The sequence below is a fragment of the Oncorhynchus nerka genome, linkage group LG15 (genome assembly GCF_034236695.1).
Source record: "Oncorhynchus nerka isolate Pitt River linkage group LG15, Oner_Uvic_2.0, whole genome shotgun sequence".
Classification (NCBI taxonomy): domain Eukaryota; kingdom Metazoa; phylum Chordata; class Actinopteri; order Salmoniformes; family Salmonidae; genus Oncorhynchus; species Oncorhynchus nerka.
Window position 1 is genome coordinate 82,319,987 of NC_088410.1, and position 19,601 is coordinate 82,339,587.

At 44.4% G+C, this 19,601-nt stretch overlaps 1 pseudogene; it reads right to left on the reverse strand.

The window, feature by feature from the left end:
- Positions 1-1,475: 1,475 nt before the first annotated feature.
- LOC115142352 (protein SHQ1 homolog) lies at positions 1,476-14,765 on the reverse strand (annotated as a pseudogene).
- Positions 14,766-19,601: the final 4,836 nt, after the last annotated feature.

Consider the following 19,601-nt stretch of genomic DNA (forward strand, 5'->3'; position numbering starts at 1 on the left):
GGCAGGCAGCTACAGGGGGAAATCTCTGTCATTAGCCCAGAGAAGAGAGTAATTACTGCAGTGTGTTGACCTCACTGGGGTCAAAGGGCAAGCACACTGCCACAGAAGGGGAAAGGGGATACCTAGTCAGTCGCACAACTGAATGCATTCAACAAAAATGTATCTTCTGCATTTAACCTCATGGCTGGCTGCCTTAATCGATGTCCAGGTCATCGGCACCTGGGGAGTAGTTGTTGTTGGGTGTTAACTGCCTTGCTCAAGGGCAGGACAGCAGATCTTGCCAGCTCAGGGATTTGAACCAGAGATCTTTTGGTTACCGAGAAGTAGGCCTAGTAATTAAATCTCTGTGAAAACACAGCATACACATTCAATTAATTAACGCCTTGAATATATTTATAAGGCACATGACTTATACTGCCGGGGTAGTCCTTTGAAAAACTCCTGGGTGAACAGTATGAATTTCAGACTAATACTTCATTGAGCTCTGAGAAGGCTGCGGTTATGGGGGACACGCAAGCCACTTTAAGATGAAAAACAGCTATTGTCACTTAATCAATGTGTCACTTAATCAATGTGAAACCACAGTGGAGAAGCAGCCCGCAGGGCCCCACAGTCCCTAGAATGGAGGTGTCTTTAAAAATGGGCTGTAGTCTCATCCCAGTCACATTGTGCATCGGTATGTATGGAGTGGTGGTTTGTCTCTGCCTGCTCTCTGCTCTCCGGCCCTCTGCTTCTCCATCTGTGCGCTGACTCGGGGAGCTCTTTTCTCTCAAATGAACAGCTACCGTGCTCTGCTCCACACAGAGCCCTCATCCATCTGCCTGACATGTGCTTCCTTGTTTGTTTTCGCTCCACGCCCCCGAGACGCAGGCAGCTGATGGTATTGAGCTGTGTTGACGGCACTCCTCCATTCATGCCAGATGAATCAATCACTCCTCCTGCACGCTGTGGTGAGTCCCTCGTTTAGCCACCAATCTCCTCTTCTCCAATCAATATGGAGTTTCTGCAGGGGCTTACTGTACTGCTGCCTCTACGAGCAAAAATATAAAATCTCTTCCCTACAAGTCACCCCAGCAGCTAAACTGTACACATGAATGAACAATGACAAGTACTCAATAAGTGCCTTGAAAAGCAAATAAGATCTAACTTTGGACATTTGACTTCAGACAGTAACAATGTGTGAACATATCTGAGTTGAACCCAAAGGTTTCTTAGTGTTGTCAGGGTACTAACTCTTTTGGGCGGATAGACACCGCATACATGAAAACTCAAATGTCTCAAGATACATTTTAAAGCAGCAGCTGATATTTCCTGTTGGGGTTTGTCCAGTTTTGTTATCTCCCAACAACCACCACTATCTCTTTACTTGAGAGGAAATGGCTGTGTGTGAATTGCATGTGCTAATCTAACAGCCTGCAAACAAAGTGCAACGCAATGACCGCGTCACCTTGAGGACACTTGAGTGATCTGCATAATTAAACACATACGTTGTATTATCAAAATGCTTAGCTTGGTATGAATAGCCTTCATCAAAGAAACACCTGCACAGAGGCACAAAGTACAGAAGCTTTTTGAAACTCCTCAAGTAAGCGATGACACTTAACTAAAATGCCATGTATCCAATACAAAACATGCAACATTTCCATGTTTGATGAAATGTCTGCATGAAGATAGAAAATACAAAATTAAGAATCAAATCAAATCATCAAATCTAATGTTATTTGTCACATACACATGGTTAGCAGATGTTATTAGTCACATACACATGGTTAGCAGATGTTAATGGTCACATACACATGGTTAGCAGATGTTCATGCGAGTGTAGTGAAATGCTTGTGCTTCTGGTTCCGACAGTGCAGTAATATCTAACAAGTAATCAAACAATTCCCCAAAAACTGCCTAATACACACAAATCTAAAAAGGGGTGAATGAGGATATGTACATATAAATATATGGGGGAACGATGGCCTAGTGGCATTGGCAAGGTGCAATAGATGGTATAATATACAGTATATACATATGATATAAGTAATGTAAGATATGTAAACATTATTAAAGTGTCATTGTTTAAAGTGATCCATTTGTTAAAGTTACCAGTGATTGGGTCTCCATGTAGGCAGCAGCCTCTCTGTGTTAATGATAGCTGTTTAGCAGTTTGATGGCCTTGAGATAGAAGCTGTTCTTCAGTCTCTCGGTCCCAGCTTTAGAGAAGTCATCATCATTGATTGAATGCAAACAAGCTGTCATTCATGTACAGTACATAGAGGTAATTACGGCATATTCTCCACGACGCCCATCTAATGATCATCATCGATATCATCCTCATCAAGATCATCACCAGTATCTGGTGTGGAAGTAGCAGTATTGACTGTGAACAGTCTCTCTCCGCCTCTCCCTGTGTTCTGCTCCTGGAATGCCTGCTGCCCACAGGCTGTGCAGAGATCCACAGCCCCTCATTTGCCCTCTCTCCCAGCTCCTGGATCAGCTGGCTGGGGCTGTCCGCAGCAGAAGGGAGGGCACTGGTCTTCCTCTCGGCTGACACGAGAGCAGCACAGGACTCCTGGGAGAGTAGGGGGTAGGCAAGCTGGAGGAGGCTGGCCTCGGCACACTCTCCTCCTCTTCCCCCCTCTGTCAGCACAGTCACGCTCTTGGGTTCTGTCAGACTCCTCTCTGCTGTGTGACTGAGGAGTTCTACTGGAGCCTTTCTCCTCTTCCTCTACCAACACCACAGTTTCCAGAACCTCCAACTCCAGGTCAATTTTCCTTAGGGACACTTTCTGTAGGGGATCAGCCAGAGGGGTCACCTTCCTGGACCTGACAAAGAGAGAGAGGATGGGATGAGACAGTCAGGCAAGTACATCAAAGATGGATCAGTTTGTCTTATTCAAATATTTAGAAATCCCAAAACCCCAACTGAAACCATTTGAAGAGCTGCTTTTCCAACACTGAGTTGTGGGTATTATGACTAATGCTGTATGTCTGACTGCATTTCCTACAAAAAATACAGCAACGAGATCTCAATCTACAAATCTAATATCCATTACCCAAATCCCAGCCTCATCTGAATGCTAAGTAGACAGCAATTCACAGAGGCCTGAGCTCAATGAAATATTGAAGTAATGTTTAATAATCATGTAGGAAGATGAGTGTGTCTGATATGCAGGTTCTGCCCCCTGAGTATCTGCCTGAAGCTCTCCCTGCGGGAGGTGATAAGAGAGCGAGGAGGATTACAGAGTTTACAGGACTCCATCCAGCACTGCCATCTCCTTCTCCCCACCCCCACACAGACAGACTGACACAATACAAAAAGCTGCTGCTGCTGGTACTGCATGGAGCTACTGCACTCTGGCTTCTGGAGGGATAAGAGTAAGGCATTCTGAAGAATCTGTCAAAACCCATTCTGTATTCCGACAGTGGATTTTTCATCTAGATAGGAGCAGAATGTTTATTTTTCCGGACACCAGAAAAAGTGATGAAGACATCTTGTTCTTGTGTTTCAGTTATTCCCATTCTGGTACATCAAAGAGACATTTTTAATATCTCAATGGTCAGCAGGGATTGTTTTTAGTGACGATGGTGGTATTCTGTAAAGAATTATGCTTGTCATGAGGAGAGACTCCCATTAGCATCTATATTATATACAGGGAACTGCCATAATATAGGAAACACTGATAAAGTGTCTTAATAGGGTGTTGGACCACCACAAGCCATAACAGCTTCAATGCACCATGGCATAGATTTTTCAATTGTCTGGAACTCTAATGAAGGGATGCAGCACAATTCTTCCACAAGAAATGACATAATTTGGTGTTTTGTTGATGGTGGTGGAAAACACTCTCAGGCGCCACTCTAGAATCTCCCATAAGTGTTCAATTGGGTTGTGATCTGGTGACAGACGGCCATTGCATATGGTTTACATCATTTTCATGCTCATCAAACCACTTATGCCCTGTGGATGGGGGAATTGTCATCCTATGGGGGCATAGCCATGGTAGCCAAAATAATGCCCTGCCCTGAGCATTATGGGATGTTAATTGCTTAATTAAATCAGGAACCACACCTGTGTGGAAGCACCTGCTTTCAATATACTTTGTATCCCTGTTAGAATTATTTTGGCAGTTACCTGTATATTAAGAGGTACTTCTAATAATAATACAATAAATAATTTATATTCTAAATGTTTTTTTGCCATCTATATTCACATTCTGTACCAAAGTCAACCTTCCAACTGCAGAAGAAAAAGGAGACCAACAAGCTATAGAACACGGCAAGAATAAATTCAAGGGTTGGATAGAGTAAACGTGTCAAGTAACCTTGAGAATAGTCAAATAGACACCAGGCACACAACCAGCATTTACTGTGTCAATAAATGTTGGGTCAAAAAAGTCAAATTCAGACTCCTTTGAATAGATTGATGCAAATGTAGAGAATGGACTCATCAACTAGCACATTAAAGCATGTTGATATCATGCATATTCTATCCCAAGGAGAGCTGCCACATTACATTGGATTTCTATAAAAGAGGAGTAGTTTTATCCCTAATGAAAGGTCTCCTCCAACACCCATAATGTAAAGCCACTGGGGAATTGGGAGTCCCGGGCCTTATACATTATTCATGAAGCTAAACCAGCGCAGGATGTTGCCAAAACTCAAGTGGCAGCTATTTTTCCAGTGCAGCCGTAGTGATTAATAGCTGACCTTCTGCGGGTCGGCCTTCTGCAGGTCGATGTCCAGTGGGTCAGCCTCCCGCTCCATTCAGGGCGAGATAAAGGACGAGCCTGCAGTTCTCCACAGCCATTGAGCTCCTTACACCTCAGCCACACTGAGGCCCCTGCTGCCCTCCTCAGCCCAATTAACCCACAGCTGAGAGCCAAGACAGCTCCTTATAACGGCAAAAGCTTAATGATCTCCCACTCCGGGGAGGAAACCATTTACACAGCAAACATGGAGGGATGTGTACTCATGTAGGACCTCGGAAGAGACTGTGTTAACAGATCTTATAGCTAGTGGTGGTGCTATATCAAATTAAACATAAAATGTCCATTCAGGAAATGAGAATAAGAGTATGGAGAAAGTACAAAGAAAACATGACTGACCCATGACTCAAGTCCTACAAAAAAAACAAAGAATTGAAGGAGAACAATTACTCTGACAGTGAGTAACGGATGGTTAGGCATGCATATGACCCATAATAACACCCCCACCAGTGTGTGGAGAGAGTCAGACCCCACATGGAGCCTGTAGACGATGGGTCTACAAAAGCCCTTCCTGGAGTAGAGCAGGCTGGCTGACTGGTTCTGGCTGGAGAGCCTCCTATAGCACTGCCACTTCAAAGCAGCACCCCCCTCTTCTACCCCCCTCCTCCTGTGATCTTTTTCCCCTGTGGGAAGTCATTATTGAGTTAACATTGGAGGCTCTGTGCTTGTTTTCTCGCCTCCCTCTCTTTCTCCCTCACTCTGTGCTGCGGTGGGAAAAGCCCGGCTTGTGGTGAATACAAAGGCTGCTTTCGGAGAAAGGGAATAATGTTGTACACAGTTCAGTCATTAATAAACCACTGTTGTGGGTTGTCCTTATTAACTGAGGAGGGACGGCTTTTTAAGGTTGGAAGACTTCTGTAAAGCAAAACATTCTTCCATCTTCAGACACAAAACTTCTTGGATGAGGACGGGAACAGGGTGGTAGGGAGAAGGACAGCTAGACTGAGGCAATTACAGACATGCATTTCTTTCATCAGCCTCATGTTCAATGACGTCATAAAACATTCAACACATGTCCCTACTCATTCTCCTTAGGCTTGGATTTCCTGACTTCCTGAGTTTGATGGAGTGTGTGAAGGAGAGTGTGAGTAACACTGAAGACCTGTGTCAGAGGCATTATGCTGTATAACGAGGTGTTTGGAGTCCTATCAGGTGGGTTACACAGTCAGTCACTTCTCTCCAGCCATGTGTTGGTACCCTGCTATGCTGCCCACCTTTACCTCCCCACTGATCTCACAACACCCCTCTCACGGGACAGTTGACAGTAAGTGGATCTCACAACAACCCTCTCACAGGACAGTCATCACATTCATAGTAGGGATTGTAATCTTAGGAAGTATGTCAGAGTGCTTCCTTACTGTATAGAGAGTCAATGAATTGATGTGCAACATGAAGAGAGTTGGTAGAAGCTAGTTGTAGAGTTTGTTGTTTACCTAACTCCTATTCAAAATGAGGACTCATGGAGAGGAACTTCCCTCATACATTATTAGTATACCATTGATGCAACAGCACCGTCAGTGTTTCTCTCTCCCTCTGTGTGTCGGGCTTCCTGTGTAAGTACACAAAAGCTGGACGTCATGCAGAGAGGAAATCTGAAGTACTTATCCCTGTTAGCTGTGAGACAGTCTTGGCTTTGTTTAGCCCAGCGGGACACAGAGAGGATCTGCTGTCTCTGTGGTGGGGAGGGCTGAAATCAGACAGACTAGATACAATATCTATCTACTACCTCACAGAGAAGACCCAGGACATGACAAGCTCCTGACAGAGACATGTCTGTAGTGTAGTTACAGAACATAGCCTTCCAGAGAGTGACTGTGTCACACTAGCTGCATTCTGGAAAGTAGTACAACCAAAAATCTGTAAGGAAAAAATAAAGCTCACCTGTATTCCATTTCCAACATTTCTACCATTTCATGAAAATAATTGTCAATGCAGCCGAAGCCCTCCAATTAGCTAGCTTCCGAATTTAACAAGAGACACATTTCTAGGAATTACTCAAGAGCAATTTAAAATTTCCAAACTAACCTCCCACTGGGCACCACAGTGTAAATTCTTGCCACTGCTGCACATTTTAAAACATATTATACAGTACCAATCAAAAGTTTGGACACGCCTACTCATTCAAGGGTTTTTCTTTATTTTTTAAAACTATTTTCTACATTGTAGAATAATGGTGAAAACACCAAAACTATGAATTAATACATATGTAATCATGTAGTAACCAAAAAAGTGTTAAACTAATCAAAATATATTTTATATTTGAGATTTTTCAAAGTAGCCACCCTTTGCATTGATGACAGCTTTGCACTCTTGGCATTCTCTCAACCAGCTTCACGAGGTAGCCACCTGGCATGCATTTGAATGAAGAGGTGTGCCTTGCCTTAATTTGTGGAATTTCTTTCCTTCTTAATGCATTTGAGCCAATCAGTTGTGTTGTGACAAGGTAGGGGTGGTAAACAGAAGATAGACCTATTTGTTAATAGACCAAGTCCATATTATGGCGAGAACAGCTCAAATAAGCAAAGAGAAATGACAGTCCATTATTACTTTAAGGCATGAAAGTTGGTTAATACGGAAAATTTCAAGAACTTTGAACGTTTCTTCAAGTGCAGTCTCAAAAACCATCAAATGCTGTGATGAAACTGGCTCTCATGACCTCCACAGGAAAGGAAGACCCAGAGTTACCTCTGCTGAAAAGGATAAGTTCATTAGAGTTTACCAGCCTTTAGAGTTACCAAATTGCAGCCCAAATAAATGCTTCACATAGTTCAAGTAACAGATACATCTCAACATCAAATCAAACTTTGTCACATGCACCGAATACAACAACTTGTTTTTACCATGAAATGCCTACTTACAAGCCCTTAAGCAACAGTGCAGTTCAAGAAGAGTTAAGTAAATATTTTCCAAATAGACTAAAGTAAAAAATTATACCTAACACAATAAGAATAATAATAACGAGGCCATATACAGGGGGTACCGGTACCGAGTCAGTGTGCGGGGGTACAGGTAGGGGTGAAGTGACTATGCATAGATAATAGACAAGTAGCAGCAGTCTACAAAAGGGAGGGGGGGGCAATATAAATAGTCCAGTGTCTATTTTATTAATTGTTTAGCAGTCTAATTAATTGATTGGGGGTAGAAGCTGTTGAGGAGCCTTTTGGTCCTAGACTTGGCGCTCCGGTACCACTCCCGTGCGGTAGCAGAGAGAACAGTCTATGACTTGGGTGACTGGATTCTGACAATTTTATGTGCTTTCCTCTGACACCGCCTATTATATAGGTCCTGGATGGCAGGAAGCTTGGCCCCAGTGATGTACTGGGCCGTTCGCACTACCCTCTGTAGTGGTCAGATGCCGAGCTGTTGCCGTACCAGGCGTTGATGGTGCAGTTGTAGAACCTTTTGAGGATCTGGGGACCCATGCGAAATATTTTCAGTCTCCTGATGGGGAAAGGGGTTTGTCATGCTTTCTTCACGACTGTCTTGGTATGTTTGGACCATGATAGTTCGTTGGTGATGTGGACACCAAGGATCTTGAAACTCTCAACCCGCTCCATACAGCCCCGTCGATGTTAATGGGGGCCTGTTCTGCCCGCCTTTTCATGTAGTCCACGATCAGCTACTTTGTCTTGCTTACAGTGCTCACATCCTTTGTCTTGCTCACCACACTGCCAGTTCTCTGACCTCCTCCCTATAGGCTGTCTCATCGTTGTCGGCCTACAACTGTTGTGTCGTTAGCAAACTTAATGACGGTGTTGGAGTCGTGTTTGGCCATGCAGTCGTGGGTGAACAGAGAGAACAGTAGGGGACTAAGTACACACCCTTGAGGGGCCCCAGTGTTAAGGATCAGCGTGGCAGACGTGTTGTTGCCTACTCTTACCACCTGGGGTGGCCCGTCAGGAAGTCCAGGATCCAGTTGCAGAGGGAGGTGTTTAGTCCCAGAGTCCTTAGCTTAGTGATGAGCTTTGTGGGTACTATGGTGTTAAACACTGAGCTGTTGTCAATGAACAGCATTCTCAGAAGTGTTCCTTTTGTCCACATGGGAAAGGGCAGTGTGGAGCGCGATTGCGATTGCGTCATCTGTGGATCTGTTGGGGCGGTATGTGAATTGGAGTGGATTTTTTTATTTGATTTATTTTACCTTTATTTTACTAGGCAAGTCAGTTAAGAACAAATTCTTATTTTCAATGACGGCCTAGGAACAGTGGGTTAACTGCCTGTTCAGGGGCAGAACGACAGATTTGTACCTTGTCAGCTCGGGGACTCGAACTTGCAACCTTTCGGTTACTAGTCCAACGCTCTAACCACTAGGCTACCCTGGATCTAGGGTGTCAGGGAGGATGCTGTTGATGTGACCCATGACCAGCCGTTCAAAGCACTTCATGGCTACCGACGTGAGTGCTACGGGGCAGTAATCATTTAGGCAGGTTACCTTTGCTTCCTTGGGCACAGGGACTATGGTGGTCTGCTTGAAACATGTAGGTATTACAGACTCAGTTGGGGAGGGGTTGAACATGTCAGTGAAGACACTTGACAGTTGGTCTGCACATGCTTTGAGTACAAGTCCTGGTAATCCGTCTGGCCCAACAGCTTTGTGAATGTTGACCTGTTTAAAGGTTTTGTTCACATAGGCTACTGAGAGCGTGATCACACAGTTATCCAGAACAGCAGGTGCTCTCGTGCATGCTTCAGTGTTGCTTGCCTCGATGCGAGCATAAAAGGCATTTAAGCTCGTCTGGTAGGCTCGAGTCTGGGTTTACCTTTGTAGTCCGTAATAGTTTTCAAGGCCTGCCACATCAGACGAGTATCAGAACCGGTGTAGCAGGATTCAAATTATTCCTGTATTGACGCTTTGCTTGTTTGATGGTTCGTCTGAGGGCATAGCGGGATTTCTTATAAGCGTCTAGATTAGTCTCCCACTCCTTGAAAGAGGCAGCTCTATACGGATGTTTAGCTCAATACGGATGTTGCCTGTAATCCATGGCTTCTGGTTGGGATATGTACGTAAGGTCACTGTGGGGACGACGTCGTCGATGCACTTATTGATGAAGCCGAAGGCTGAGGTGGTGTACTCCTCAATGCCATTGGATGAATCCCGGAACATATTCCAGTCTGTGCTAGCAAAACAATCCTGTAGTGTAGCATCCACGTCATCTGACCACTTCCGTATTGAACAAGTCACTGGTACTTCCTGCTTTAGTTTTTGCTTGTAAGCAGGAATCAGGAGGATATAATTATGGTCAGATTTGCCAAATGGAGGGCGAGGGAGAGCTTTGTATGCATCTCTGTGTATGGAGTAAAGGTGGTCTTGGATTTTTTTTTCTGGTTGCACATGTGACATGCTGGTAAAAATTTGGTAAAACTGATTTAACTTTGCCTGCATTAAAATCTCCGGCCACTAGGTGAGCATTTTCTTCTTTGCTTATGGCCTTATAGAGTTGGTTGAGAGCGTTCTTGGTGCCAGCTTCATTCTGTGGTGGTAAATAGATGGCTACGAATAATATGGTCTACAGCTTATCATAAGGTACTCTACCTCAGCCAGGCAATACCTTGAGACTGCTTTAATATTAGACATCGTGAACCAGCTGTTATTCACAAATAGACACACACCCCACCCCTCGTCTTACCAGACGTAGCTTCTCTGTCCTGCCGGTGCATGGAAAATCCTGCCAGCTCTATATTATCCATATAGTTATTCCGCCACGTCTCAGTGAAACACAAGATATTACAGTTTTTAATGTCCCGTTGGTAGGATAATCTTAATCGTAGGTCATCAATAAAAATGTCCAATGATTGCACATTAGCAAGAACAATGGATGACAGTGGGAGTTTACTCGCTCGCCTATGGATTCTCAGAAGGCAGCCCGATCTGCGGCCCCTTTTCTTGCATCGTCAAGCAATTTACCGAGATCAGGGCCTGTTCCAGTGAAAGCATGATATATCCTTTTCGTCTGACTCATTTAAGGAAAAAGTTTCTTTCAGTCCGCGCTGAGTAATCGCTGTTCTGAAGTCCAGAAGTCATTTTTGGTCATAGACAATAGCGGCAACATTATGTCCAAAATAAGTGTTAAAAAATAAGTTACACAAAACACCAAAAAAATAAATAGCCCCATTGGTTGGGAGACTGTAAAATGTCAGCCATGTTCTTCGGCGTCATCTTGTTCAGAGGAGACTACGTGAATCAGGCCTTCATGGTCGAATTGCTGCAATGAAACAACTAATAAAGGACACCAATAAGAAGAAGAGACTTGCTTGGGCCAAGAAACACGAGTAATGGACATTAGACCAGTGGAAATCGGTCCTTTGGTCTGATGAGTTCAAATTTGAGATTTTTGGTTCCAACCGCCGTTTCTTTGTGAGACGGAGAGTAGGTGAACGGATGCTCTCCGCATGTGTGGTTCCCACCGTGAATCATGGAGGAGGAAGTGTGATGGGGTGGGGATGCTTTGCTGGTGACACTGTCGTTGATTTACTTAGAATTCAAGACACACTTAACCAGCATGGCTACCACAGCATTCCGGCAGCGAAACGCCATCCCATCTGGTCTGGACAATCATTTGTTTTTCAACTGGACAATGACCCAACAGTGTAAGGCTGTGTAAGGTCTATTTGACCAAGAAGGAGAGTGATGGAGTGATGCATCAGATGACCTGGCCTCCACAATCACCCGATCTCAACCCAATCGAGATGGTTTGGGACAAGTTGGACCGCAGAGTGAAGGAAAAGCAGCCAACTAGTGCTCAACATATGTGGGAACTCTTTCAAGTCTGTTGGAAAAGCATTCCTCATGAAGTTGTTTGAGAGAATGCCAAGAGTGTGCAAAGCTGTCATCAAGGAAAAGGGTGGCTACTTTGAAGAATCTCAAATATATTTGGATTTGTTTCACACTTTTTTGGTCACTACATGATTCCATATGTGTTATTTCATAGTTTTGATGTCTTCACTATTATCCTACAATGAAGATTAATAGTAAAAATAAAGAAAAACCCTTGAATAAGTATGCGTGTCTAAACTTTTGACTGGTACTGTATAGATATTTCTGTAGAGACTCGTTGAAAAAATCATAGGGAAACCACTGCTGACAACATACAATTACATTCCCCAGGCGTCTGGCCGTGGCTTGACTGGCCCACTGAACCCCCCTTAACCCAGTGGCCTGGGGTGGTCAGTCTGGTTCTAGCAGCAGCTGGTTGTCCCCCGAGGGCCTCCTGGGGCTGTGGAGAAGAGAGCGCTCCTCTGGGCATTGTCATACACACAATGTGTGTAGAGGCTGAATGGACAGCAGCGAGAGAAAGACAAAGACAGAGAGAAAGACAAAGACAGAGAAAGATCCTCACTTCCTACTCCTAGACTAGCGAGCCCTTGAGCTAGACACCCACAGGTTGTCATGGTTTTTGCTCTAGGATTTAATTGACCCAATTAATTGATTGTGCGGCAGACAGCGGGTAAAGAGGGGGGAGGGGTGTGAGAATGCTGAAAGAGCAAGGGGAAGTTAGAGCCCTGCTGATTTAACTGAGGTACAGTATCACAACACTGATCCTATGGGCTTTGGTAGACTGGCCTCAGTCAATCTACATTGGCATCCTTCCAAGCCTTTTGATGAGAGAAGAGACAGATAAATAAAATGAATTCAGTCTAACAACACTGCCGGGGTTGGGCATCAGAGGATCATCAAAACAAACCAGTGAAACAAATGGTAGAGGTCCTTTAATTTGTTAGTGGCAGATCATTGGAGGAAATGTTCAATGTATCTGACAATTCAAAGATATGTGAATGATAGAATGTCCCTCTGTAATATAGAATATGTTGTAAGCAACATTAATTATCCACTTTAAACACATTTTATCAGGACAAATACTAAATGGCGTTAGAATGATTTTCTCCACCCCGATACTACTGATCTGAGAGTGGACTGCCCACTTGTTTGTCTGTGTGTGAGTTTGTGGAACGAGAGGGTTTCACTGGTCTAAATCACAAGTTTTTATGATACTGTAAATTTGAGGCCGATGTCTGCTGTCGGAGGGACTTTAAGAGCATGAACGCATGTGGGACAGCCCAGAGAGACAGACAGTATAAGTCAACCCACTGAGCAACGCATTCATTAATCACTATGTCCATCATGAACGGCTGATCGTGTCTGGGAGTCGACTGTGGGGAGGACTGACAAGATACAGGGGATTACAGCTCGTCTCATCTTACCACCGGAATCACAGAGAAAGAAAGACAACTCACTTAGCAGGAATGACAAATCCTTCACGGGGGAATATCTAACCGTGAGGAGTAGAACAATGCTAATACAATCTGTCATCAAACCTGTCACTGGGACAAAGGGCTGTCACAACTAACCATATGTGATAACAGAGCGCTGTCTATGGCATGCATATCACAGCTGGTTGCTGCTCGAGGCCTGCCTAAAGAACAGACAGCTCTCCTCTCGCTGCTGCTTTGCATGGCAAGTGGACTGCGCTATTTTATTCCACATTCAGAAAGAAATGAAATGCAGTCTGAGGCACAATAATGTACAACAGTTATGAAATGTCTACTTGGGAATAGTTTGGCAGCAAGACAACGGAATGGAACGCCTGGGCTCTGGAGGTTTTCGAGCCAGGTGCCCTGAGGCAACCGCTACAACAGGAGGGTTAGTACCTCTGTCTGGACTCAGCTGCTCTCTGGCTGTCTACTCTCACTGTGTCGGTCTCTGCTGACACCACAGCTGAAATGAGCCAGTTCTCAGGGCAGAAAGACAAAAAATCTTTGCTTTGTTAATTACCTGAAAAATTTGACAGGAAAAGGGAAATGTAACAATTCAATCACAGGTCAATGCGGCAAGCACCAGGACTAAACAATTTAATGATCGATGCGGGGTTGCAACCAGTGGAAGGCAGCATGTTGTTAGGTCAAGCTGACATTTAGCGCCGATACACAGCGGGGGAGAGGGAGGCAGACGGGAAAGCACTCAAACTCAGATGCCTTTCTGTCGTTTCATCTCCTTGACTCTGACTGAGGTGAGACTGATTGAGTTTTCCAGTGGCTTGACAGTACTGCTCTGCTGCTGCTCCAAGCATATGCAGAGAGAGAGAGAGAGAGAGAGAGAGTGCGAGAGAGCTCAGGACCAAAACTCTCCGTACTCTCTTTTTCCTGTCTGCTGCAGTGTAACAGACAGATCGAAACGGACTCCAACTCTGATCTCCACCATTGATTTATTATTAATTGGCCGTCGAGGTGTTCTCTTTTCCAGAGAGAATGGGACTTCGTTGGCAAAATTCTAACCAGAGAAAGCTCCAGTAAACTCCCGGCTGTCTGCATCTGGACGAGGGGCCTACAACGTCAGGAGCACATTTCACTGTTATTTTACAGACGAGCACACCACTTGGCTAAACCCCGCCAAGAGTAAAACAGAGCTCATTATGGAACGGTGTGCTTGCAGGCTCACATTTTCAACGTGTAAGTAATTGTAAAATATGTACAAGGGTGAGGAGAGAGCCGTGCATTCCACATCAATTAAGGAAGAAACTACAAAGATCTTTCTTGAGTTAACGTACAAGCACAGATATTGTACTACACAGTGCACTGTCAATCTGCTTCTTCTCATCCTAGTACTGTCACTGAGAGAAGCCTCAGTATGATCTACTGAGACTCCACTGCAGCACGGAGGGAGACTGTACAGACCACACACTCGCCAACAGCACCTTTGACACAGGAACAGGGATACAAGTAGATTGCATCTCACAATAGCTCTGTCCGTCAAGTGGCCGGGCGTTGACAAATGACTTGTCTAATCCGCATTGACCCTGGGAGGTAATTTTCTTGCTGAGGGAGGGGGTGGACTTACTTGACCCTCTGAATCAAGACACAGTAGTCTGTGATGTAGAGGTCATTCAGTAGGTAGGCCGGCTCATTCTCCTGGAAGATTTTGTGAATATCCAACAGGCACTTCAGGACGCAAGAGTAGAAAAACAGCGTTAATCGATGGCCGTGTGAGGAATGGTAATATATATATACATACATACATACATATATATATATATGTGTGTGTGTGTGTGTTTGGACACACCTACTCATTCAAAGGTTTTTGTTTGTTTTTACTATTTTCTACATTGAAGGATAATAGTGAAGACATCAAAACTATGAAAGAACACATATGGAATCATGTAGTAAGCAAAAAATGATTAAACAAATGTAAAATATATTTTACATTTGAGATTCTTCAAAGTAGCCACCCTTTACCTTGATGACAGCTTTGCACACTCTTGGCGTTCTTTCAACCTGTGTGAGGTAGTCATGAGGTAGTCACATGGAATTCATTTCAATTAACAGGTGTGCCTTTTTAAAAGTGCATTTATGGAATTTATTTTTCTTGATGCGTTTGAGCCAATCAGTTGTGTTGTGACAAGGTATGGGTGGTATACAGAAGATAACCAAATAGGGCTAAAGACCAAATCCATAATGGCAAGAACAGCTCAAATAAGCAAAGAGAAACAACAGTCCATCATTACATGAAGGTAAGACAATCCAGAAAATTCAAGAACCTTGAAAGTTTCTTTAAGTGCAGTCACAAGAACCATCAAGCGCTATGATGAAACTGTCTCTCATGATGACGGCGACAGGAAAGGAAGACCCAGAGATGTCTCTGCTGCAGAGGATAAGTTAGTTAACTGCACCTCAAATAAATGCTTCAGAGTTCAAGTCACAGACACATCTTAACATCAACTGTTCAGAGGAGACTGTGTGAATCAGGCCTTCTTGGTTGAATTGCTGTGGAAATCTGACCTTTGGTGTGATGGAAATTCTACCCTTATATAATGAGGAAAGGCAAAATGAATAATCAATCAAGGTATTACTTTTATTAAAAGACTTGTTACAACAAGGAGGCTCGTCGCCCCACCCTGCACGTGGTGGAGTGAGAGCCCACTGGGTGGAATTAACCTCTGGGTTACATACTATGTCAGGATAGGTGCAACTTCAGATATACATTTACATTACATTTAAGTCATTTAGCAGACGCTCTTATCCAGAGCGACTTGACGTACAATGGTTCCAAACACTAACCCCACACATCCTGTGCCAGACCTTGGGCCCCAAATACAAATAACTTGTTTTGTTTGGTACTAAGAACTTAGGACATTTGTTGTTACTTTGTTCTCTCCCCTAGTTCATGGTGGAAACCGGCTCCCCCTAGGAGGTGACTGACACACAGACACTGAGGAGACAAGTGATTGGTTCCCCATTACTTACAGCATCCCTTCACATGGTTTGCAATAAAGACACACAGTTCACATACGGAAACAATGTTTCATTCTGACCTCCTTTTCCATACTCCTTGCTGATATTCTGCATAGCAACAGGGACATGTGATAGATAAGCCTGACTTCTCCCCTCTCTGGACCCAAGGTTACTGAGGCCCATTTGAGGGAGGAAGTGCAGCTGCCAACACCAGAGTCCGAAAGGAGACATTCTAATAACGGTTCAATCATATAAGCATATTCTGTAGATAAGACATCTTAATTATATTTGTTACTTAGCTTATATGAGTTAGTTAAAGAAACTATCTCAAGCCCAATGCCTAGGCTTAAAGAAGGATATTTTAGTACACAAGCATTAGTAGGGTTAATGTCGGATAATCTCTGCATGTGTGGTTTCCACAGTGAAGGATGGAGGAGAAGGTGTGATGGTGCTTTGCTGGTGACACTGTCTGCAGTGATACACCATCCCATCTGGTTTGCACTTAATGGAACTATAATTTGTTTTTCAACAGGACAATGACCCAACACACCTCCAGGCTGTGTAAGGGCTATTTGCCCAAGAAGGAGAGTGATGGAGTGCTGCATCAGATGACCTGGCTTCCCGACCTCAACCCAATTGAGATAGTTTGTGATGAGTTGGACCAAGGAAAAGAAGCCAACAAGTGCTCAGCATATGTGGGAACTCCTTCAAGACTGTTGGAAAAGCAGTCCAGGTGAAGCTGGTTGAGAGAATGACAAGAGTGTGCAAAGCTGTCATCAAGGCAAAGGGTAGCTACTTTGAAGAATGACAAATGTATTCGTATTTATTTAACACTTTTTTGGTTACTACATGATTCCATATGTGTTATTTTATTCTGTTGATGTCTTCACTATTATGCTACAAAATAGAAAATAGTAAAAATAAGGAAAAACCCTAGAATGAGTAGGTGTGTCCAAACTTTTGACTGATACTGTATATTATTACACAATAGGGGAGTTGCTGGCAGAGACTGTGGTTCCTAAAGGCTTAAAGTCTCATTGTCATTGTCCCACACATCCTTTCTTCAAATTATAGGCTACGGGAGATCATGGGAGTATTGTAAGTTCATACTATTGCAGACAACTTATGACAGAGTGAGCAATTAATCAACTTTCAGGTCCACTATATCTAGTCCAGAAAGACAACTCAAGTGGGCCTAGATAATCTAAACGGTTAATTTCATAACAGTTTAGGAACTCATTTATTTGACCTGATTTCCCTCAAAGTGTACCATTACAAAAAGACACACACCTGGAGGGAGCCAAGTTAGATCCTTTACATTCGCTGCCACAAAACCCCTTTCTCATCCCAGGCATATAAATAGCCCCTTGGTGGGACGCAATTGGCTGGTTGCAGAGCCCTCTCGTTCCAAGTCTAAATCAAATAAAATTGTATTTGTCACATACACATGGTTAGCAGATGTTAATGCGAGTGTAGCGAAATGCTTGTGCTTCTAGTTCCGACAATGCAGTAATAACCAACAAGTAATCTAACTAACAATTCCAAAACTACTGTCTTATACACACAAGTGTAAGGGGATAAAGAATATGTACATAAAGATATATGAATGAGTGATGGTACAGAGCGGCATAGGCAAGATACAGTAGATGGTGTCGAGTACAGTATATACATATGAGATGAGTATGTAAACAAAGTGGCATAGTTAAAGTGGCTAGTGATACATGTATTACATAACGATGCAGTAGATGATATAGAGTACAGTATATACGTATACATATGGGATGAATAATGTAGGGTATGTAAACATTATATTAGGTAGCATTGTTTAAAGTGGCTAGTGATATATTTGACATCATTTCCCATCAATTCCCATTATTAAAGTGGCTGGAGTTGAGTCAGTGTGTTGGCAGCAGCCACTCAATGTTAGTGGTGGCGGTTTAACAGTCTGATGGCCTTGAGATAGAAGCTGTTTTTCAGTCTCTCGGTCCCAGCTTTGATGCACCTGTACTGACCTCGCCTTCTGGATGATGGCGGGGTGAACAGGCAGTGGCTCGGGTGGTTGTTGTCCTTGATGATCTTTATGGCCTTCCTGTAACATCGGGTGGTGTAGGTGTCCTGGAGGGCAGGTAGTTTGCCCCCCGTGATGCGTTGTGCAGACCTCACTACCCTCTGGAGAGCCTTACGGTTGTGGGCGGAGCAGTTGCCGTACCAGGCGGTGATACAGCCCACCAGGATGCTCTCGATTGTGCATCTGTAGAAGTTTGTGAGTGTTTTTGGTGACAAGCCGAATTTCTTCAGCCTCCTGAGGTTGAAGAGGCGCTGCTGCGCCTTCTTCACGATGCTGTCTGTGTGGGTGGACCAATTCAGTTTGTCTGTAATGTGTATGCCGAGGAACTTAAAACTTGCTACCCTCTCCACTACTGTTCCATCGATGTGGATAGGGGAGTGTTCCCTCTGCTGTTTCCTGAAGTCCACAATCATCTCCTTAGTTTTGTTGACGTTGAGTGTGAGGTTATTTTCCTGACACCACACTCCGAGGGCCCTCACCTCCTCCCTGTAGGCCGTCTCGTCGTTGTTGGTAATCAAGCCTACCACTGTTGTGTCGTCCGCAAACTTGATGATTGAGTTGGAGGCGTGCGTGGCCACGCAGTCGTGGGTGAACAGGGAGTACAGGAGAGGGCTCAGAGCGCACCCTTGTGGGGCCCCAGTGTTGAGGATCAGCGGGGTGGAGATGTTGTTGCCTACCCTCACCACCTGGGGGCGGCCCGTCAGGAAGTCCAGTACCCAGTTGCACAGGGCGGGGTCGAGACCCAGGGTCTCGAGCTTGATGACGAGCTTGGAGGGTACTATGGTGTTAAATGCCGAGCTGTAGTCGATGAACAGCATTCTCACATAGGTATTCCTCTTGTCCAGATGGGTTAGGGCAGTGTGCAGTGTGGTTGAGATTGCATCGTTTGTGGACCTATTTGGGCGGTAAGCAAATTGGAGTGGGTCTAGGGTGTCAGGTAGGGTGGAGGTGATATGGTCCTTGACTAGTCTCTCAAAGCACTTCATGATGACGGAAGTGAGTGCTACGGGGCGGTAGTCGTTTAGCTCAGTTACCTTAGCTTTCTTGGGAACAGGAACAATGGTGGCCCTCTTGAAGCATGTGGGAACAGCAGACTGGGATAGGGATTGGTTGAATATGTCTGTAAACACACCAGCCAGCTGGTCTGCGCATGCTCTGAGGGCGCGGCTGGGGATGCCGTCTGGGCCTGCAGCCTTGCGAGGGTTAACACGTTTAAATGTTTTACTCACCTCGGCTGCAGTGAAGGGGAGGCCGCATGTTTTGGTTGCAGGCCGTGTCAGTGGCACTGTATTGTCCTCAAAGCGGGCAAACAAGTTATTTAGTCTGCCTGGGAGCAAGACATCCTGGTCCGTGACGGGGCTGGTTTTCTTTTTGTAATACGTGATTGACTGTAGACCCTGCCACATACCTCTTGTGTTTGAGCCATTGAATTGAGATTCTACTTTCTCTCTATACTGACGCTTAGCTTGTTTGATTGCCTTGCGGCGGGAATAGCTACACTGTTTGTATTCGGTCATGTTTCCGGTCACCTTGCCCTGATTAAAAGCAGTGGT